The sequence below is a fragment of the Phascolarctos cinereus genome, unplaced genomic scaffold, assembly GCF_003287225.1.
Source record: "Phascolarctos cinereus isolate Bilbo 61053 unplaced genomic scaffold, phaCin_HiC Scaffold_147;HRSCAF=716, whole genome shotgun sequence".
Taxonomy (NCBI): domain Eukaryota; kingdom Metazoa; phylum Chordata; class Mammalia; order Diprotodontia; family Phascolarctidae; genus Phascolarctos; species Phascolarctos cinereus.
In genome coordinates, this window is record NW_027555455.1 from 2,759 (window position 1) to 20,412 (window position 17,654).

General features: G+C 40.5%; 1 pseudogene across 1 annotated transcript; it reads left to right on the forward strand.

The window, feature by feature from the left end:
* Window positions 1–420: 420 nt before the first annotated feature.
* On the forward strand, window positions 421–13,044 carry LOC110204230 (cytochrome P450 2C23-like; annotated as a pseudogene). The gene is made up of 9 exons (XR_013484864.1): window positions 421–613; window positions 2,612–2,774; window positions 3,081–3,230; window positions 3,578–3,738; window positions 4,921–5,093; window positions 9,212–9,353; window positions 10,554–10,736; window positions 12,109–12,250; window positions 12,727–13,044. The product of XR_013484864.1 is annotated as a cytochrome P450 2C23-like (transcript).
* Window positions 13,045–17,654: the final 4,610 nt, after the last annotated feature.

Here is a 17,654-nt window from a genome sequence, read left to right on the forward strand (position 1 = left end):
TAAGAAATAACATCTGAGCCCTTTAACATGAGGTCAAGCCTACTGACAATCTGATCTCCACCACAACCTCCTCTCAGGTTGAATTTGGAGATTTGCCCTCCTTGCTAAACACACACTCATGGGCCAACAGAAATTTGATTGTTGACAGCCCATGACCCCAACAAAATGAGCTGGACAAAAGCCTTCCCTATTCCCATTCTCCTTATGTAATTTAGTGCCAGTTTAGGGTCAGGGACAGAGTCTAAAACAAACAAAAAACAACATAATAACCTCTTGATTGCTAAACTAATCAGAGTTAATGGAAAAAAATCCTGTTTGCCTACAAGGACTAAATGTTTATTGGCTGGGCATTCCCACCCCTTGTTTCTACCAATGATGATAAAAGTCTGCCATCTGAGCTGATACCTCTGAGAGTTGTAGGACCATCTGTCAGGAATGGATCCTTGGGGACTCACCTCTACTGCCCTACTGACTTGTGTTCTTTTGCTGATCTTTTTGTCTATGGAGACAAGGATTCAAAAGGAGGAAGCTTCCCCCAGGTCCCATTCCTCTTCCCATTATTGGCAACATCCTGCAATTGGATTTGAAGAACATGCCTGAATCGTTCTCTAAGGTAAAGGGACTGGATTTGGGTTTTGGATCTGGCTGCTTGGGCTGTAGGAGGAGACACAAAGGCTTCAAATAGATAACTGAATCAAGACTCATGGTGATTTAGAATCCTATGTCATGGATGGTGTGAGTCAAGGGCTCTATGAGTGATATCTCCATTAGCAATGATGTTAGGCAAGCATTGGTTGTTTTGCCAAAACTTTGGTAGCAGCAGAAGAAATTCAAATACAGTATCAAATATTGGCCCCTTGCAATGCATCATACTAGGCTCTGTGAATACAAAGACATAAACTAATCATTCAATTAATGAGAACTTCTTCATTAACTTCCATGTGCCAGGCACTGTGCCAGACACAGGAGAGAAACATGTGGTTAATGCAACTATCTCTCCTTGAAAAGAAAATAGTTCGGGGCAGGACCTGAGTTCAGATCCAGCATCAGACCAAACACTTCACACTTACTAGCTGTGTGACCCAGGGCAAGTCCCTTAACCCTAATTGCTTAAAAAGAAAAAAAAAGAAAAAAAAGAAAAGAAAATAGTTCCTGTCCTCCAGGAGCTTATGTTTTACTAGAGGGATACAAAAAATTCATAGATAACCAAGTAGAAGGTAACTAGAGGACAGATAAAGCATTTGTAAGTGGGGCAGTCAAAAAGTTTCAAGTAGGAGAGAACTCCTGAGCAGGACCTTGAGGGAAGTAACAGATTCTTATTGGAAGAGAGAATGGGAATAAATTCCAGGCATGGTAGACAGTCTGGGCAAAGGCAAGGAGGTGGCAGATAATATAGAAGAGGGACATGGCAAGAATATGAAGTGTGGGATGAGGGGCCATACAAAATCAATTTAGACAATTGGGTTGGAGGCAGCTGTGGAGGCATTTAAGTGCCAAGTCAGGGAGGCAGTAGGAGCCCCTGCAGACTTTTGAGTAGAGGAATGGCACATTCAGAACTGTGCCACAGGAATAGTAAGTTGTTAGTTGTGCAGATTATTCATTGCAAAGGAGAAATACTAGAAGCAGAGGATTGAACTTGGAAGCCATTGAAAGAATGGATAAAATATCATTTATGAAGTACCTACTATGTGCTCACTATTGTGGAGACAATATAGAGTAAGATATTTTAGATGCATGTCAGTTGCAAAGGCGTTGTGCTTCTTAGGGAAAATTAACAAATTAGTCAGTTGTTTAGTAACTGGTAGTGGTGATGGTGAGGAAGGTGGGGCCCTTCTCTACAGTGACTGCTCCTCATTGAAAGGATGAGTGTTTGGCCTGGACTGAAAGCAGAGCCTAGGGTAAGGGCAGGAGTCATTGACATGAAAAGGTCAATTACAAAGGCTCTTGAGTAATGGTCCTGGGTCATTTCAGTTATTTTCCAAGGGAATTTGGTGGTAGTTTGATTTTTCTTTCTTCCCATTCCTTTCTCTTTCCCTCAGGGTGATTTATTAGAGTGACTAGTTTGCTGTATCACAAGTTTACTACAGTAGTGTAAAGAAGGGGAAGGGGATGAGGGTCTTAACTGTTTAATGGACAAGTGAGGAGGCAAGATGGAATAGGTGTGGGAGACATGAAGATGAATTCTACCAGATTGACCATAGCTAATTGGACATAAGTAAGAATGAAAAGTCAATATAAATCCATGGCCTTAAATCAGGGTTGATGTAGGTTCCTCTAAAGAAGTCTGCCTCTTGGGTCCATGAAGTGAATGGGTAATTTTAGGGGAAAAAAATGAGTTGTGTTGTGGACATATTAAATTTGCAATGCCAATAGGACATCCAGGTTGAGAAATCCATTTCTAAGCAGTTGGCTATGTGGAGTTGAAAAGTGATCAGTCATGAATGTGGGAATCTTCTGCTTATAAATCATAAAGCAAGTGGTAGATCACCAGTTAGAAATTGTAATAGCTTCTGCCTACGTACATGTACTCATGCATATGGCATGTTATGAAGCAGTTGTGAGGAGAAATTCTCACTTTCTAAAGTTCATCCTTTTCTTGCCATTTTCACAGCTGGCTGAAAAATATGGCCCCATCTATACTCTTTATATTGGAACCCAGCGTGTTGTGGTGCTACATGGATATAACATTATGAAGGAAGCTCTAATTGATCATGGAGATATTTTTATGGATAGAGGACTCTTACCAATATTGGAAGAGGTAGCCAAAGGACATGGTAAGTTTAGTTTTCTGAAAAGAGTCACAGAAAAGCAAAATGTATGGCAAAGTATCTCCAGCAGAACGTCCTCCTCTGGAACATAGTTACTGGTTTCATTTTAATTGTTTTACTCTCAGTACCTAGCAGAAGACCTTCATGCAGTAGGTACCTGGTACCTACCATTCTGTCATTGTATTTTAGTGTGAATTGAATAAAATTAAACTTGATCAATGAACTAAGCCAGAAACTCCTTAGCCACCATACACACTGTGCCCTCCCCCTTCCAATGTAAGAATAACAAATGTCCTCTTCTCTTCTCTCTAGGAGTTATTTTGAGTCGTGGAGAGAGGTGGAAACAACACCGCAGATTTACCCTGACGACCCTAAGGAACTTTGGGATGGGGAAGAGAAGCGTTGAAGAGCGAGTTCAAGAAGAAGCCCAATGCCTGGTGGAGGAGCTCAGGAAAACAAAGGGTTGGTTTTCAGTTCTTTCTTCCTGGGCATGTAGGGTCCAACTGCTCACCTACTCCCAGTCCTAAATGCTATTTACTTTGGGAATCATTTTAAAAGTCTCTGCCTTCATCTACTTACCAGATAATAACTCTGCTGGGTCAGAAAACTCCCTTCTTTTTTCTTGTGCTCAGGCATTATAAGTTTATCTAGCCTCCCTATAAGTAAAGACATTGTCCAGGAGAATAACATTCATTAGCCTTTAAAGAACTAAGCACCCTATCTAAGTATGATGCCCATATCCCATCTGATTGGAAACATTTCTATTAAAGTTGCTTTTTCCCCCCTTTGGTAACTTGTCTCCACATTAGGTCAGCCCACTGATCCCACCTTCATCCTTAGCTGTGCACCATGCAATGTGATCTGCTCTATCCTCTTCCGTGACCGATTCAAGTACAATGATGAGAAATTTCTCCATCTGATGAACTTGTTAAATGAAAACTTCCGCCTCGTTAACAAACCATGGATACAGGTAAGGCCATAACTCTCTTCTTATTCTGTGGTTGTTTGCTGAGTTTCAGCAACAAGATCAATATGCCACATCCTCTCATCTCTTAGAAAGGTCCCAACACTCATGAGAACACACACACACACATTCACACACACATGTCACTCAAGGACAATAACATCACGCAATATCTTTGGCTCTCACATAATCTATTAGGTAGATATCCTGTTCCTAGTTGGCACCTGCACTAGTTGTAGATCATTAAAATTGAAGTTATATGGAGAAGTGTTTGACTGGCGCCTGGGGTATCTCTTCAAAGATGTGACCAAGTAAAATAGTTATCAAAAAAGAACCTGCCCAGGATATCCAGGAGAGAATAGGAAGGGCAAGCCACTTAGATCAGTAACCTACACTGATTCTGGTGGTGATCTGGCTCTGCCTCTACAATGGATGGACATGTAGGATGAAAACCTTCATCCACTGAAGCCAGAACTGAAGATCCTCATCCAGCTGAAAAACAAGCTTTCTTTTCCTTTGCCTATGTTCTGTTCCATTACATTCTGGAATATGTACTTACAGTCTGGAATAGGTACTCTAGCTAAACCCTTCTATGGTAGAACGTAAATTTTTTGAGGATGAAGACTGCTTCATTGTTGTCTATATCACCATAGCCTAGGACTTGGTTCATATCATAGATAGTACGGAAAAAATGCTTGATGCATTTTATTAACTTAATGTGAATTGAACTGAATTAATTGCATACCTTGCTGCCTGTTTATCTTTTTTTTTTTATGTTGGCCATTCTAAGGCAAGTAGATTTCCCCTTAACTCAAATATGAGCTTCTTTTGAACAACGACAAAATATTATGCCATTTGGTCACCTCAGTGGGTAGCACAGCACCAGATAGATTAGTTTTGCTATATTTGACAACTTAAGGTTAGATTTGAGAGGATTTATGAACCTCTTGACAAGGTGGGGATTTGTTTTGCCTCATTATGTGTATTTTCTTGGATGGTTTTGTTTTTCTTTTTTGTTTGTACCAATGTGCAGTGAAGATGAGACAGAAAATATATTTTGTCAATGAAAAATTTAATTAGATTTAAAAAAGCAATGGAATCTCTAATTTATAATGAGAGATTTTAAATAGTTTCTTCATGACGGTAAATTCACATGTGTTTGTTTTGATTTGGGGTGTGTATATGCAGCTCTACAACTTTTTACCAGCATTCAGAACATACCTCCCTGGAGAACACAAAAGAATTTTTAACATTAATGAGGAACTTAAAGATTTCATTTTGGAAAGAAAAGAGCATCAGAAGGTCTGGACCCCAACAACCCTCAGGACTTCATTGACTGCTACCTCACCAAAATGCAGCAGGTAAGATGCATGGGGGAAGCACCTTACTTGTTGAGTAAGGCTGATATTCCAAGGATTCTTACAGGCCACAAGCACAGAAAGGGACATGAGAGAGAACCTCAAAGTACCCACATCCCCCAAGGATGCCACTGGCTTTCTAGTAACTGGTCTTTGGTCTGCTCGTATCCCTTATCTGAAGTCTGGATGGAAAAATGAGATTGGAAGAGTTCTGCTTTTCTGGGTGATGAGCTGGTGATCTGGACTTTCCTGTTTGGAAGGGGATATTGTATTGGAGAGTGATAATAGGAATCAACTAATAAATATTTACCAAGCAACTACTATATGCCAGGCACTCTGCTAAGTGCCAAAGACACAAAAGAGGCAAAAGACAGCCCCTGCCCTCAAGGAGAGTTCACAATCTTCTGGGGGAGTTTATATGTAGACAAATGTATACAAAGTAAGCTCTAAACAGGAGAAATGGGATGCAGAGCAGGGCTTGGAGTCAAAAAGACTTGAGTTCAAAGCCAAATTCAGACACTTCTTAGCTGTGTAATCCTGGGTCAGTCATATTCCTCATTTGTAAAATGGGGATAATAGCATTTGTCTCCCAGAATGGTCAGTTAGATAATGTTTCTAAAGGATGTGGTGAACTTTAAAACATTATATTAATACTAGCTATAATCTCAAAATCTAGCTATAATTTTCTGTCATAAAATCACTCAAAATTAATTAGTTTCAGGAAGGGAACAGTATCAATTTTGCCTCACAGAAAAATGAAGATGATACAAAAGCCTCCCAGAAACCCACAAACCTATTCAGAAAACAAATAAAGCACTTACGGTATCTCATAATCTCCCCAGCTCAGAGTTGTCATCAGGACATCAGCCCAACATTCTAGTTAATCCTTAACTGTCCTCCAGTCCTACATGGTTCCACTCAGACTGATACAGGAAGCTAGGTGGTGGTATGGATAGAGTGCCAAGCCTGAAGTCCAAAAGACTTGTGTTCAAATCTGGAGTCAGACATGGTATACGATAGTATAGTATAGTATAGGATAGGATAGGATAGGATAGGATAGTATCATATAATACAGCATAGTATTAATGTAATGTAGTATAACGTAACATCACATCACATCACATCACATAATATAGTATAGTGTATAGTGTAACTCTGAGCAAGTCACTTAACCTCTGTCTTCCTTCATTTCTTCAGTTGCAAGATGGATATAATAATATCGACCCCTATGGTCATTGTAAAGATCAAATGAGATACTATTTGTAAGGTGCTTAGCACATTTAGATGCTTCATAAATACTTTTTTCCTGCCTTCTTTTAGAGTCTAAATCAGGGGTGGGGAGCCTGCGGCCTTCAGGCCACATGTGGCCTTCCAATTTTACAGAACAAATCTAAAATTTGGATTCAGTCAAAAGGCCACACTTAAGGATCTAGAAGGCTATATGTGGCCTGAAATCTGCAGGCTCCCCATCCCTGCAATCAATGAATTAAACAGCCCCTAGAAGGAAAACTGGGTTTGGGAGCATTAAACAATGTGGAAGAAGATCTTTCTTGATTGTCCAAGTAAGTCATGAGAATTCAGGGCTGGAGGTGGGGAGGAGAGAGTAAATGTGTTCTCTCCCCCCAACACCATCATGGCAGTGTCATGAACTCTTTCCTCTCTGTATTCATATCATAACCACCTTAGTTCAGATCACCAGCATCTCTTACCCAGACAGTGACAATTCTCTCCTACCAGCTCTCCAAGCATCCAGACCCTCAATCCATTCTTCACAAATCTGCCAAGTAAACATGCATAAAGTGCAAGAATCTCTGGGTTATTCCCATGATAAAAGCTTCACAGCTCCTAAGAGAAAATACTAACTCATGTATTTGGCATTTAAAGCCCTTCACAATTTGGCTGCAGCCTCTCTTTCTAGGCTGGTTACACATTCTCCCCTCTCACAGCCTCCCTCTGTGCTCCAGCCAAGCTGCCCTGCTTGTTCTTCTTTGTACATAATATTCCATCTTTTGCCTCTTTACCTTTATAGAGTCTGGCCCCCCTCCCTGGAATGCTCTCACTCTCTTTCCTCAACTCTTAGCAGCCCTAATATCCGTTCACACTCAGCTGCTACCTCTTTCAAGTAGCCTTCTCTTATTCTTCCTGTTGTTAATATTCCGCCACCAAATCTCTGTGTATTTATTTTCCATGGATCCCATGTGTAATTACACTTGTAGGTATTGTATTCCTTCAGTAGAATCTAAACTCCCAGAGGGTAGGGGCTGTCTTAGTTTTATCCTTTGCTTTTATATCGCCATTACCTGGCATTCTGCTTGGCACAGAAAATACATTTTATACTTCCTTGTTGATTGACTGATTTCATATATTGACAAAAATGTTAAACACTACAGAACCAGGCGTACATCATTGAACTGTTCACTAGAGACTTTCTTTCAGGTTGAAATGAAGGTATCCTTAAGAACTTTTTAACACCCTCCCTAGATATATTGGCACTCTGTTTCTATTGCCTCTATAATTATAATTTTTTTTTCCAGGGGCCCTGAGCCAATGGGAGATTTTTTAAAAATAGTGTTAAGCTGACATAAAAGCATGAGAGTATTGATTCCATTGCTTTATCTTTTCTCATTAATTTATTTACTTTATGCTTGTCTGGTTTGAAGTTTTCCAGCTCAAATAATTGACTCATGTTGAGTTTCTGTTTTTTAGGAAATGCCTGAAATCCACCCTTTATTCTTGAAGTCCATCTTCTTTTACCAAATATTTATTTTCTCCCACCCAATGAAAAAAGGCAAATAATAACCTTCTTAACAAACAAGCATAATCAATAAAAATACATTTCTATATTGGCCATGTCCAAAAATGTGTCCCTTTCTACATACTAGTCCATGAATTCTCTCTCAGAAGGCAGGTACCATTCTTCATCATTAGTTCTCTGTACTCATGTTTGCTAGTTGAACTGACATGAGTTCATAAATCTTTCAAAATTGTTCATTTTTACAAGAATGATGGCTGTAAGTCCATCTTATTTTGTTCAGGATGAAGCTTGTATTTGCATTATTACTTATTTAGTACTATAACTTGATCTGCTTTGATTTTAATATTATTGTTTCACCTCTGTAGGCCTCAATTTCTTTTTCTTTAAAATGAATGTGCGTGGTCAGTTGATCTCCAAGATTCGTCCTAGTTTTAAATGCTAGGAGCTTGCATATTTTACAGAATTTCAAAGAATCTGTGGGTTGGAAGGAGTCTTAGCAGCCACTTAATTTTAAGGGCTGTCCCAGAAAAGGGTTAGAATTCCTTTGGTTCCTCATTTCCCAGAAGACAGAACTCATAACAGTCATTTGAAGTTACAGAGACACATTTAATCTCCACACAAGGGGATAATGTCCAAGATGTAATAAATTTCTTCATTAAGTAATAAATTCCCCATGTACGGAAGTCTTCAATGTGGGGCTGGCTGACCACTTAAGGGAGATTTTGAAAAGGAAAATTCTGATCAGGTACAGATTGGCTGGTTGAATTTCCTTCTCCTTACAAAATTTGAAATTCTGTATTCTTCAGCCCCAAGACTTTTCTCTCAGTTCCCTGTTCTGAAAATCTGAAATACTTTCTTTTTTTTTTTTTGAAACTAAAATGCTGTCCTGCTTTGTGGCAAAAGTATCTGCATGCAAGGTCTCTTAGCAGGTTATGAACTTTTTAAGTGAATTACTTTATCAGGTCCTCACCATGCCACATATATCATAGATAATAAATAGAGAGCTGAAAGGATCCAGGTGTCTCCTGTTACATATGAGGAAACTGGGGCCCAGAAAAATTAAATGACTTTCCCATGGACACAGATACCTTAGCTGAGAATAAAGTTTAATTCAGATCTTCCTGATTCAAACCTAGTGCTCTATTCACTATGTCATGTTTCTGGATGCGAAGAAGGTTGCCTGGGAAAGGTAAGCCTGTGGATGAACAGGGGAAACCTAAGAGCATTAGGAAGGTTATTCTGTCTTAGAGTGGGGAAATGAAGGTGGGGGAGGGCTCCTAAGACAAACTTTAAGAACTTCACATGGTTACTAATGGCTTTCCCTGCTGTCTCTCATTACTTAATCTATTTTGTATCTCTCCTTTAGGAGAAAGATAATGCTCAGACTGAATTTGACTTGGAAAATCTAAAAATGACAGGAGTAGATTTATTTAGTGCAGGAACAGAGACAACCAACAGCACCATAAGATATGGCCTGCTGCTCATTCTGAAACATCCTGAGGTCCAAGGTAAAGTACACGAATTGCCATGCTTTCAGACCAGGCTTGCTTTCCCATCCCTGCAGCTTGCTCAGCAGCTGGCCTCTCCTTTCCCCCTATTGGATTTGCATGACTTCCTCACAGATCAGCAACAGGTCAGACAGTAGCATATTGAAGTAAACAGGACCCTTGAACAAGACCTGTTAATTATTGAAGCATGTGGAGGTGTATTAGGGGAATTCAATTCACTTTAAAGAACACATATAAAGCTCCCACTGTGCACCCTCAGTTCTATGCTTAGCATATAAAGACTCAAATGAAACACCCCTTTCCTCAAATGGCTTGCCTTCTGCCAGGCATAGTACCGCTGGATCTAAGGAGGCAGAAGTAGGAATCGTAGGTAGACCTTACAAATTGACAAATGGAGACTTCATGTAAGGAAAGGCTTGCCAACTATTAAAATTCTCTAAAAGTCCATTCAGCTGCGCAGGAAATAGTGAGTTCTTGCTTACTAGAGATTCTCAAGCAAAGGCTGGTTGACCCTTTGTTCAGTCCATTAGAGTCAGGATTCCTGTTCAGCTATGGATGGCCCTAGGTGAAAACATGTCACCTGTAATGCTGAGATTCTATGCCTCAGCAGCTCAGGGTATTGAGACAGGAGCTGAGATACACAGCTGGTGAATGGTTTAAATCAAGATGACAATGCCATCACCAGCACTATCAAATTCAAATGAAGGCATCTACTTGCTTTGACAATAAGAGCTGGCATAATAAACATAAAGAATGTGAGGGTTACAAATAACTTGACATGTAATTTCATTTGATGTCTGCTAATGGAGATGCAGTTTTTAGTCTCCATTTTATAAATCATACGATAATAGGGTTAGAGGAGTAAGGAACCTTAGAAGACAGATAATTCATGATCCTCATTTTTGTGATAAGCAAAATGAAGCTTACATAGATTTAATGACTTGCCTGAATTTACACAGGTAGTGTCTAAAGAGAAATGTAAACACAGTTCTTTCTGAGTCCTATCCAGTAAATCATGGAAGTTTATCCTATTGCTGTTACAGAAGCCTTTGTATCCTTGACTGAGTAGGAGGAGGACACTGAGCCCATGTGAGAATCATCTCAGGTCCTAACATCAGGCAGATATTCACACACAGGCTCAGTTGAGCATTCCCAGGAGAGTGAACATTGAGTGGTGATTTTGTACTTTTGTCTCTGCAGCAAAAATTCATGAGGAAATTGACGTGTGATTGGACATAATCGACTTCCTTCCATAAAGGACAGACAAATATGCTATATGGATGCTGTGGTGCATGAAGTGCAAGATTCATTGACCTCATACCTCTCAACGTACCCCATGCAGTGAACCAGGACATCCATTTCCAAGAATATATCCTCCCCAAAGTTAGTAGTCTTGGGAGAATGGGATGTTAAACAGTATTTATTCCAATGATCTCATCATGGACATGAGAAACTGGAGTCCCATTGTCATGATCTCACTTAAAGTTCTCCTTGAGCAGTGCTTTATTACATACAGCCTACTTGCATGTGGTGCTAAATGAAGAATAAGAGAAAAGTGTGCCCTTATCTCTGTTCTTCCTGCTTCTCATTCACCACAGTAATGCTCTGGAAAGAAAATGTACAGGGAACGTAACAGGGGTGCTCAAGAGAAATTTTTTGTCCTTTTCTCTTACTAGGCAGTGAAGCAGAATGTATACATACTATTCTCTGTTCCATTGTGTAGATAGAGACATTGATTTTCAGGTGTAATGGCTTCCCTAAGATCATTTCAGTGTTGGAGCTGAGACTTGAACCTAGGTCTTTAGACTCTAAAATACTGCTTTCTGGGGTTGCTAAATAAACAGTGAATGAATTAAAATGAATTAGATTGAAGTTTCCTAGCAATGTCTGAGCAAAACTATTCTCCCTCAAGGAAAAGTGAAGGGAGCATCACACCTAACTTCACATTTAATGTACCCCACTGAGGCATTGTTCAGTTAAAATCATGAAGGCTTCAGTAAGAACTTACTATGTGAAATTGCTAGGCCAAGTGCTATTGAAACAAGCGAGAATAGAAGGGTTTTTGAGCATTGAAGACTTTAGCTTGTGCAGGAGGGAGTTGAGTTTGGAACCAGGAAAGTCAGCCTAAGGTATTATTTCTTTCCTTCAGACCCATGCTGTGATTTGATTGGCAAAGTGGCTTCTTGCTGAAGAAATTCCCTCAGGAGGTAGCCTGGTCTGCCCCTAGAGTTTTTAAGCATTGCCTGGGGCACTGGCCATTCACATGTTCTGCCCAGAGTCCCACAGGCAGCAGGTGCACACATGATGTATAGACCAAAGAAATGAGGGTAGGGAGAGCACAAAGAGCTTAGCATCTCAGCCAAGGTTTCCTGTAAGACGGGTTACCCAAGCCAATCCTTGAAGAAAGCTGGGGAATCTAAAAGGCTGAAGTGAGCAAGGAGTGGCTTCCAGGTGTGGGACATGGTCACTATAAAGGCATGAAGACCACAGAGGGGGCCTTGTGGATGGGGAACAGCAGCTGGACTAGTTCAGCTGGAGCCCCAAGGAAGGCTTGATGGGGACAATAATGGGGACATCACTCTGGAAAGCTAGACTGGGGCCTAAGCAGATTCTTAATGGTGACATCTCATGCACATGCAAAGAAGTATGCATTTTGTACTAGAGAACATAGTGAGTCTCTGAAGATTCTTGGGACTAGACTACAAAGGATATTCGTAATGATACCTGACTCTCCTCTGGAATTTCTTCCCTTTAGGGCACAACAATATTCCCACTGCTCACCCCAGTGTTGCATGACAAGAAAGAGTTTCCCAAGGCTGACCAGTTTGACCCACAGCACTTCCTGGATGAGAACGGGAAATTCAAGAAAAGTGACCACTTCATGCCTTTTTCTATTGGTAAAAAGAAACCCTTCTCATCTCTACCTCTCACCCTTAAAGGAGAATCCTATTCTCTCTCCCACTCTCCTCTGGCTGAGCCTCCTCCCGGCAGTTCTTCTGAAGACACATAGCCCACTCTGACATGACATACACTGTCTTTTCTAGTATTCCCATGACCTGGCTTTTTCTCAGAGCCCTGAATAGATGAGCTGAGCCTCTTGCCTGGCTCACCTGCCCTCTAACTCCATTCCAAGATCCACTACACAAGGGGTTACTGTGAGAAGAATGTTGTGAAGAAGGAATTCCTTCCTTCTCCTTATGGCCATTAATGGTTGAATTATAACTAATAATAATAGTTCTCACCTTTTCTGCCCATATACTTATTTCTCTTTTACTCCTTTTCCCATTATTGTGCTGGATCAGCAAGTCTCTTTTACTCTGGCTGACTGTGATATTCCATGAAGATTACTAAGCATAATTCCATTTCTTTCTAGGAAAACGGTCTTGTGCTGGAGAGGGCCTGGCGAAGATGGAGGTATTTTTGTTCCTTACCACCATTCTACAGAACTTCACTCTCAAACCAGTTGGAGATCCAAATGAAATTAGAGTAAAGCCCAATTATGTTGGATTCACCAAAGTTCCACCACGTTACCAACTGTGCTTTCTTCCTCAATAAGAAGAACACAAAGTTGATTTGGTGAATTAGCAAGCTGGTTCATCTTCTGTACTGAATACTCTCATGTGTTTTTCTGGAATCCCTTTGAGGGAAAGAAAAATTCCCACATCTTGATTAAAATGAGTTTTAAATTTCAGAGACATGACAGCCTTGTTGAGTATCTTCAATGTCATTATGATGGGCTGCATTACAGACATTATGTGCAACCCTTGACCAATACGTCCAGGCAAATCCTCAATTCTAGATTTAGGGTGTGGAGGAAGTTGTAAAACATCTCCTCCAAACCATATGTTTTGTACTTTTCTTTTCATGTTTCCTTCCAGATGATCCTATTTTATTATATAGCTCTTGTTTGTGAATTTGGGGGAGAATGAACAGGGCTATGTTGCTAACAACTCCAGACATGCAAATATGTGTTTTTAGTTCCATACACTGAGGCTTCATGACTTCGAAGACAATGTGGTAACAGGGAAGGATTCCTGGCTTTGGGGGCAGAGGACCTGAGATCAATCCTGCCCCTAATGATAACACCTTGTGTGGCCTTGGGCAAGTCACTTCACCATTTGTTCTCACATGAGATTCTTCATCTCTACAATGAATGGGTTGGATTATAGGCTCAGAATTCCCTAATGAGTCTCCATCTATGATACTTTGATCAGTGGGGTGAGTCCATTCATCAGTGCTTTAGGTCCTTACTCCATTTCTCATTTCACTTTCCTCCTTTCAGCACTGAGCCAGTTCCAACTCAACTTGCTCTCCACTTTCAAATCCCACATCCCTTTGTCCCATGGGACATGCACTACTTTACTGAATTCTAGCAAGAAATTATTCTACCACTTGCCTTCTCTGTTATTATAACCTTGCAAGTGAACACAGATCTCTGCCCCAACTGACTACCCTCTCCCTTCAGTATCTATTCTAAGATTACTCTTCTTTACTGGGGCCTCTCCTTTCATCTCACTCCTTCCCTCTCACCATAACACTGAACTTAATACATCACTGAAAAAATTGAGATTATGCATTGCTAATGTATTCTTTTCTAAAATTCCTTATTCTTAATCACCTCTCCACCATCACACACAAACTTTCTTCCTTTTGTTCTAATGTGGCAGAGGAACTGGAAAGAAAAAAAAAAGAAGGTAGCATCTCTTTTTCTAACCACTCACCCCACTACTTTGGCCCTTGCTCTCACCTCCCCCTCTCTCTGCTGAGAGGTTTCAACCTCTAACCTCCCCTGTCTTTCCCTAATTTTCAATTTTCTTAAATCCATTGATTCCTATCCTATTGCTTACTGTAAAATGCACTTCTCCCTCATCCTTAAAACAAAACTAAACAAAAATGTCATTCCCAGAGATTCCCTGGCTGACTCTTACTGCCTATATTCTACTCAGTACTTTTGTAACTTTGAAAAGACAAAGTATGCCTTTTTGAACATCTGCTGAGTCAACAACAAGTTTGCTTCCACTTTTCGGAGGCTTAGGGTATCTGAGTCCTGCATGACTGGCTTTTCATCTTAGAGGCACAAGAGTGCTGAGTCACACATGGCCAGCAGCAAAGCCACCTGGGAATCCCTCTACATGCTCTGTTCAGTCTCAATTATATTGCCTTCATCTCTCTTTCTTCCTTTCCATGGCCAAACTCCTAGAAAAACTATCTACCTATTGGCCACTTTTTCACCTCTTTATGACCTCTTTTGGGCTTTTCTTGGACAAGATCCTGGAGCAGTCTGCCATTTCCTTCTTCAGCTTATTTAATAGATGAGGAACTGAATCAAACAGGGTTAAGTGCCTTGCCCAGGGTCACACAGTTAGTAAGTGTCTGAAGCCAGATTTAAACTCAGAAGGAGTCTTCCTGATTCCAAGCCCAGTCATCTGTACAACTATATACCTAGGTACAAAGGTAAATAACAATGAGTAATCAGAAGGGACCATACAAGGATACAGTATTTACACCTCTCACCTGTAGCCCCCAAGAAGCTGTAGTATGTGCTATGGCCAAATCCTGCTAAAACCATCTTGGCTGACCAGCTAAATCAAGTTGAGGGTAAGTGACAGGCCTGAAACCCATTTGTGACTTAGGGGATGTAAACCCAATGCATATAAAGACTTCCCCTTGTGGAATGAGTGGATGAAAACAATTTGTTCCAATGGCCATGAAGGCAGCTGGATCTTAGTCAGACATCAAAGCTGCCAAGGCCATTTAATATATCCTGGGCCATCACTAGTCTTCCTGACTTTTATCTTGCCCCCCAAACTTTTGCTGAAAGAGAGAGTGAAGCTGACACCTTCACTTAAATACAATTCATGAACAAGTCTTTGTCTCTGTCTCTGTCTCTCCCTCTCTTTCTCTTCCTTTTCATAGTCAAGCTTCTAGAAAGACTATCTCCCCATTGGCCTCTTTCTAACCTTTGTGTGACATCATTTGAACTTTTCTTGGCAAAGATACTGGAGGGATCTGCCATGTCCTTCTCTAGCTCATTTAAGAGATGAGCAACTAAGATAAATAGGGTTAGATGACTTGCCCAGGGTCACATGGCTAGCAAATGTCTGAGGCCAGATTTGAACTCAGAAAGAATGTTTCTGATTCCAAACCCAGTGATCCGTGAACTGTACCACCTGAGTACAAAGATCAATAACAGTGAGTAATCAGAAGGGATTATACAAGATTATACAAGGGATTATACAGTATTTACACCTCTCACATATAGCCCCAAGAAGCTGTAGCATGTACAATGGCCAAATCCTGGTAAAACTATGTCAGCAGAGCAGCTAAGTTGAGGGTAACTGAGAGGTGTCAAAGTCATTTCTGATTTAGGGGGATGTCTACACATAAAAAGACATCCCCCAGTCAAATGGGTGGATGAGAACAATTTTTTTCCAATGGCCATGAAGGTGGCTGGACCTTATCAGACATCAAAGATGCCAAGGCCATCCAATGCATCCTGGCCAATCACCAGTCTTCCTGACTTTGTCTTGCCACTGGACTTTGGTGACTCTGGAAGAGTGCTTGAAGCTGACAACTTCATCTAAACACAATTCATGAATAAGTCAAGACATCACCCTTTCATGTCATTGGTCCCCTTCACTCCAAAATGTCACTGATCCTCTTCCAAAAGGAAGGATGAACAACACTTTACATGCTAAAAGGGAAAGATGATACAAGTCTCTCCTCAAACTTCTGATGTCCTCAGGGGTCAGAGAGGCTGTTAAACAAATAATGGGCTTGCAAGTGTTTTCATTATGTATTGATGACCACCAAAGAAGAAAGGAAAAGGAGGGAAACAGGAATACACTAGGGGAAAAAAGGGGGAGACTGATTGGGGATGCTTTACCTCATGTAACCGAAGCAGACAGACAGAAGGTTTTGTATAAATGAGGAAAGATTTTGGATTTCTGGACTATGATTTAAACTTGAAGAATGATGAACTCCTGGTTTGGGGATAACATTGAGCTCACATGGACTGGTAAGACAGTATATTCCTGAAGCCTTTGAAATCTCTTTAAAAAGGCTTTAAACTGAAAAGGAAGATGGAGAAAAAACTACCTAAGCAATTTTTATGTATATTTTTATTACACAGTGTAGCTGCAGTGTGGGAAGAATAGTAGCCAAAAGCACCTTGAAAATGACAAGAGGACAAGTCTTTGGAAGGATCCCACAATAAAACCCATGGCCTCAGATCTCTAAAAACATATTCACAAAGTATGTGAAGCAAGCAAGGAGAACTTTAGATTCTCCTGCAATGCGAAGAATTTGATCTTCTTGATATCATCAAGACATGATGAGCTGAGATCCATGGATGGAATAAGAGTATATAATATTCAAAAGGAAAAGGATGAAGGACAGATAAAGGGACAGGGGAGGGAGAGCAGCAGCATGTAAGGAAATCCCAAAGAAGGGGAAAAATAAAGGGAAAACCATAGGAAAGAAGATCAACAGAGGGGAAAATAGAAACTATATTGTCATTGGAGTACCTAGTTGGAAAGAGGACACAACAAAGGAGTATGGGAAGAGGAGGTATGAGATAATAGTGATCAGAGACTTCAAAATTTGGACATCTGCTGGGATATCCTGTCTGTCTCTCTCCCTCTTTTCTCCCCTCTTTCTCTCTTTGTCTCTGTCCCTCTCATTGTCTTTCGAGCTCTCTGCCTCTGTGTCTGTCTGTCTTTCTCTCTCCTTCTTTCAAGGTAGCTAGGTGACATAGTGGATGGAGTGCCAGGCTGGGACTTAGAAAGACCTTAGTTCAAATATAGCTTCTGACATTTACAAGCTGTGTGACTCTGGGCAATTTACTCAATTTCAGATTGACTCACTTTCCTCCTTTATAAAATAGGGATAATAATAGCATCTAACTGTCAGGATTGTTTTTGTGAAGATCAAAAGAGCTAATAATTGTAAAGCACTTAGCATAGTGCCTGGAACATAGTAAGTTCTATAAAAATGGTAGTTATCTCTCTGCGTCCTCTTTCTCTCTTTGTTCTATCTCTCTGCTCTGATTGTGTCTCTCTGTCTTTCTTTTTTTAAATTTCTTATTTTGCTAGGCAATGGGGTTAAGTGACTTGCCCAAGGTCATGCAGCTGGTAAATGTTATGTGTCTGAGACTGGATTTGAGCTCAGCTCCTTCTGACTCCAAGGCTGGAGCTCTATCCACCACACTACCTAGCTGCCTCTCTCTTTCTTTCTCTGTATCTCTACCTCCTTATCTCATGTCTTTGTCTACTTGACTCTCTGTGTCTTCTCTTTCTGTCT